Below are 6,607 nucleotides of genomic sequence, written 5' to 3' on the forward strand. Positions count from 1 at the left end.
GATACATTACTTGTACAGTCCGTGAGTAGTGCATGTAGATGAGGACTGTACTCACTCACATGGCCAGGGTTCCAAATCCATGCATCAACCTAGTCCGATCGGCAAACTAGAAAGACGAAATAAAAGAAAGAGAATCGGAAAAGAAAAGAAAAGAAAGAGATTATGGCATAAGAGAAAGAGAAACAGAAAAGAATGAAGAGTATAATCAAAGAATAAAGTGAGAAAAGAAAAATCAGAATATGAGTAACGGAGGAAAAATAGTAGTGTAGTTTGGTTTACTTACTGAGCAATTAGTGCTCACTCCGTTAATTTACTATTTTGCAGGTACTAGATGATTTGCAATCGGGTGGGACGTCAAGAAGTGGTGGAGTTTGGCAGCACTGTTCAAGATTACCTTATGTTACTTAAGTATATCAATGTTATGTGTATATATATATTTATGAATTAAAAATTAGAATTTTTGGATTTATATTATGTATATATGTTTGTAAACGTTATCTAGTAAATTTTATCTTATATTTCTTACATAATTACTAGCTATATAGTATATTACAACCGCCTTTAGTGAGTGGCCTGAGAATAAGAAAGAAGAATTTGTACAGTCCATTAGAAGTGCATGTAGATGAGGACTATACCCACTCACACGGCTAGGGTTTTGAATCCATACCTCAACTGAGTTCGATCGGCAAAGAAAGAATAGAAAAGAAAAGAAAGAATAGAAAAGCAAGAAAAACAGAAAAGAAAGAAGAGAAATAGAAAAGAAAGAAGAGAAATAGAAAAAAAAGAATAGAGATAGGAAAGAAAGAAGAGAAACAGAAAAAGAAAGAAACGCAGAAAAAGAAAGAAAATAGAAAAATAGAAAAGAAAATGCAATGCATAGAAAAAGTTTATGCATTTGTGCATATGCATCATGCCATTTCTACTATCCCGAGTTGGTTTCCTTATTTGTGCTTACATATCGGTAAGTGAGAAACTAGAATCTTAGAAAGGGCAGAGAAGAATTGAAATGTTTCGTGTAAGGAAATAAAATCCAGGATTCGAGTAACAGAGAAAGAATAGAAGTATTGTGGGTTTACTTACTAAGCAATTAGTGCTCACTCTGTTGATTTTACTATTTTTGCAGGTAATAGATGAGATGCGGTCGGGAGGAACGTCAAGTAGCGAAGGAGAATGACACCACTGTCTGAGATTACTTTGTACTTATTTATGTTATCTTGTTACTTAATGTAGAGATTTATATATAAAGTCAAATTTATTTTGGGTCCACTATTACGTTCTTATATACATATATATTTTCTATAATATGTTAGTGAGTTTTACTTATATTTTCCCAAAAAACATACTAGCTAGAAGGAATATTACATTTTTGGTATTACAGCATGGTTTTGGGATGTGACAGTGTGCCTCTCCTGCCGCATTGACGTACCATAGCCGACCATTGTAAGTTATTTCTTTCCTTACTTATAATAGATGAGTTAATTTAGTTGACTAATAGTGTTGGTGCCACAAGTTTTAGATGAGACGTATGACCCGATCAAGTAATAAGAATGCAGTGAGTACGGGTGAACCATCCAACCTGTTAGGATCTACTCCCCTTGTCCTTGATGAAGTGAGAATCTGTAATATTATATAGCAAGTATTGGTAGAGAATCAGGGGAGATTTATACCGGAGAGAGTTGAGATACTCGTTGTTGTACCGACCACTAGAGAAGAGAGAGAAAGACTAGTACCCACGATAGTATAGAATCATTTTAAGCCCATTATGGATTACCCAGTCAACATCAGCCGTCAGAATTCAGAGGTACGACAAACCCAATAGTAGCAGAAGAGTGGATTAGGTCCGTGAAGCGTACGACGGCACTGTTCCCTATGATAGATCGGGGGAAGATCTGGTATGCTAGTTTTCTGTTTAAGGGTGATGCCCCCAATAATAGATAAGTGAGAAATAAGAAAAGATTTCAGCCCAAGAAGAATAGGAGAGATTGGCAGAATAAAAGGTCGAGAACTATTGAAGTTCCACTATATGCATTAATTGATTCTGAAGCCACACATTTATTTATTGTTAGTAAACGATCCCGTATACACAGCGAAAAAAAAAATTAATATAACAGGATCGTTTGCATGAGCCAAGATCAAGGGTGTAATTTTATAATTTTATCATAATAAGAATCTGCAGAAATATTCAACATGAGTTAAGAGAAACAAACGCANTAGGAGAAAATGACAAGAGTAAGAAAAGAATTGAAGAGTGATACACGGGGATAGTAGAGTAGAAGATTTACTTACTGAGCATCTTTGTGCTCACCCCGTTGTTTTCTATGTTTTTACAGGTCATAGGTGAGGACATGGTCGGACGGACATCAACAAGCGGGGAGACTTGGCTACACTGTCCACTGTTTTGAGAGTCTTCTTGTACAAATGATATTATACTTTGTAAAGAATGTATATATTAAGTAAAGAAAAATTTTTGGGCCCAACTATTTTTATAAGTATAATTGTCTTTTTATTAATATATTTAATGATTTTGATAGTAGAAGGAAGTTGTTACAAGGGTATAGTGTGCACTATATAAGTGCACACTTTGTGAAATAAAAAAATTCAATTCATTTAATTGAAAGATAAAAATTCCAGCCCCTTTACATTCTCTCACGCCAGTTTTTCTTCTTGCTAAAAATCAAATACACTTTGATTTCTTCTTGGTTCTTAAATGCTAAAGAGGATCTAGCAAATCCCTCTTTAGTTTCTTGAGGTTATTTTCGTGTGGACTACATTGGTTCGATCCTACACTTGAGTCGATAGCGAAATACGTTCAGAGACAAGTTGGAGGAGCCTCCAAACGTGCAAATGATTTCTTAAACCTCTAAACTAAAATCTGCAGATTCTTATTTAATATATAAACTGTAATTTTTGTGCTCTGATCTTGGTTCTAAGGAACGATCTATCATGTAAACTATTTTTGTTTTCTGTTGCCATAGATGATCGTTTGCTAACACTACCGGCAGTGTGTAGTATCGCGATTAACACCAATTAATCATCTCACTACACACAGACCAAGATTGGCCCCTAGTAAGGTATCATGGCCACCCGATAGATTCGGATTCAGCGAAGCAGCTACCTGTCAATGATATGGTTACCGTACAATCAAATCCTTTCAGCATCTGTTATCTCATCGAGACTGAGGTGCAGAAATAATGTCAACCTCTGTTACTCTCGATATGTATGTATTCAGTTACTGGACCAATCACCAGAATAATAACTTAGATTAAGCAACAACTCAATCCCACTGTAGCCACAGTTTTAGTGTCATTGTCATTTACCGAATTGCGTCATGAGATAACTTCTCCCGTACCCAAGAGTGATGAATCCTCTGTCGATCCACCATAGTCTTGATACACTTCTTGATACAGCCAATCACTACTGTATTGATAGCTCTGAATAGACCTACATTAGGCTAGTGTCAAACTACACTAATCGGTGCACAAGGCGCTCTGGTGATCTCAAGTCTAAGGATCACATGCACACCATTCGTTAGAGGATTTATTCCACAAACATTGGGGTTACCATCTATATGGAATCCTCTATTGGGCCAGTCTAGTGAACTTGCCTACAGCAAGCACCCATGTGTCTGTAATGACTTCTTTCTACTAGTATACTTTAGAACATATACAATAAAAATATACATACTTAGCATATGAAAAATAGTTGGGCCCAAATTTTCTTTACTTATAAAATATAATTCTTTACATATACCAAAATAATAAGTACAAAAACTTTAGCAACGGTGGACAGTAATGTCAATTCTCTCCGCTTGTCGACTTCCTCCCGACCGCTGCTCACCTATTTCCTGCAAAACATGGAAAAACAACGGGGTGAGCACAAAAATGCTCAGTAAGTAGATCCTTTATCTCTTCTCCTTCTTTGGTTCTTTCCTTACTTAATTCTCTTCTTCTTTCTTTCGTTCCTAGTTCTTTCTTTTTTCTTTCTCTGTTTCTAATTCTTACTGTTCTTTCTTTCTTCCTAATTCTCACTGTTCTTTCCTTCTCTCTGTTCTTTCTTTCTATTCTTTCTATTCTTTCTGACAATGATGGAATTCATGGTAATATGCATGAATGAAATGCATATGCAATAATGCATAAAAAATGCATTTTTCTTTCTTCTTTCTTCTTTCTATTTCTTATTATATTTCTTTTCTTTTCTTTCTATTCTTTTCTTTTCTTTCGTGTCTTGCTTGCTCAAGCTTCTCTTTTCTTTCTTGTTTTTCTTTTCTTTTCTTATTCTTATTCTTTCTTTCTCTTTCTTTCCTTATTCTTTACCGATCGGACTCGGTTGATGCATAGATTCGGAACCTTGGCCGTGTAAGTGAGTACAATCCTCATCTACATGCACTCTTGCGAACCATACAAACTCTTTCTTTCTTCTTAGGCCACTCAATTAAGGTGGCATGCATGTAGGAATTCTTCTTGGTACAACCCTCATCTACATACACTCTTACGGGTCGTACAATTCTTCTTCTTCTTATGCCACTCAATTAAGGTGGCGTGTATGTGGGAATTTCTTCTTAGCACTCACGGTTCCCCATCGCAACAACCTATTCTTTTCTCTTCTTTAGCACTTTTTCTTTCTTTAATTCTTTAGTGCTTTTTCCTTCTTTCTCTTTATTCTTAGAGTGTTTTATTCTTAAAATGCTTTATTCTTTCCTAAGTACTACATATATACAAATATATGCATATGGATGGCTCATGCTTAGAATTCTTACTTAAAAGCACTCATGAAATGCAAATATGCAATGTTCATAAAATTAAGGTTTCTACTCATACTTATGCTTCTCTTAGGCATTTCATCAAACAATAAATGTGCATATACAAACTCTACTTTAACTATAATTCTATTTGTTTCTTAAACCATCCAAAATGAGAGTAAAACTCTCTTGTATCATCACAATCCCTATCACGACAAAACACTCCCAAAACTTTCTTAAACTTTTCCAATTTCAACCAAACTTCAATCTATCATCATACAATCAAAAACACTTCTCATACTCAAATATATCCAACAACAAGCATAAATAATCACCAATCTCATATCAATTTCTCAACAATCATAACATATACATGCTTAAAGAAATCTCTACTCAATTGATTTCTTAAACTTTAACTTGAGTTGGATTTTGAGTTGGATTTACTTACCTTATACTTGAGTAGTCTCCACTAAAGCTCTCCACTCCTGTTGGACTCAAATTTCCCCTTAACCCTAAGCTTAAACTTAATAAGAATTCAACTTTTACACAAGTAAATCTTATATATAGAGCAAGAATTCTTACCTGTTGTTGCCTAGGATCAAAACCTTGTTAAAATCCACTCAAAAGCCCTAAAAAATCCTTGGAAAATTGAGTGAAAAGTTGAGAGAAAATGGAGAAGGAAAGTGGCGATGGAAGAAGAGAAATAAGGGGGTTTGTAAGACTAAACCCTTAATATCTTATTTTATAAACATACTTTCCCATTTTGCCCTTACACTTTCTTAGAAATTTCATCTTTGTCCCTTAGTCAATTACCGTAATGCCCTCATTTTTATTGCATTCTCCATGAAATTCTATCTCTTTTCACTCCCTACAGTTTCAACTAATTTTGAGTGAAAAGACCATTTTACCCTTAATACAAGTTTAAGGCATTTTCTTCACATTCTCTCAAAATAACTTTAACCAAAATCAACTAAGGGCTATAAAAACATAAATTAAATTACATACCTCTCTGTGGGCGTTACAGTGTCACACCAAGTTGTCAGCAAACAACCTTGACAAGCGAGATCAGTCATTTCCTTTCGACAAGGTCGTTCAACACTATGATAGCCTTACTGTATTATCTGTGCCCTTCGTTAGAATAATACTAGGGCTACGAACGTTTCTAGAATGACCACCATATGTGCTCATAGGGTTCTCACTATCAAGATTTCAAACACTTGATACCCTCGTCATGGTTCTACCATTCTAAAGACATATATCAATACATATAGATATGATTTACTCAATATGGAATAAAAATGCCTTTTATTAATCAATGAACATTATTACAAATAGTCAATTCTACAATAATTGATTAGCTCTAGGGCACCTACTCTAACACATTGTTCCATGTTAAGATCTAGACGTGTTCGAGCTGCTGCTGCCGAAGTAATTAGTCACTGTTGAAACTTGAGAGGAGCTCAAGTGTGACCTGGTGGTCCCGTGGAGGAGAAGATAGATTATGGTGGTTTGAGGTTCAACCAAAGAGCGAAGATTGAAGTGTTAATCAAATAGGCAGTTTTTACAATTGATACTTATTCTTGTCTTTGTAATTGAACACATAATTATTTCATAGTGGATTAGCTTCTTCTGGACTTGGTCCCATGGATGTAGGCATGTTGCCGAACCATGTAAAATTGAGTTGTGTGCTTTATTTTATGTCGTGCAACAACTGCTTCCTACTTGTATTCTCATAAAATATGCATAGTGAAATACATATAAAATAGCATAAAAGTTGGGCCCAAATTTTTCTTTTATTAAACAAATACATTTTTTATACAAAAGATGTATCATGTAAAAAAACATCAAAAGTAGGGTGGACAGTGTAGC

This window comes from Pistacia vera, unplaced genomic scaffold (assembly GCF_008641045.1).
Source record: "Pistacia vera cultivar Batoury unplaced genomic scaffold, PisVer_v2 Contig419, whole genome shotgun sequence".
Classification (NCBI taxonomy): domain Eukaryota; kingdom Viridiplantae; phylum Streptophyta; class Magnoliopsida; order Sapindales; family Anacardiaceae; genus Pistacia; species Pistacia vera.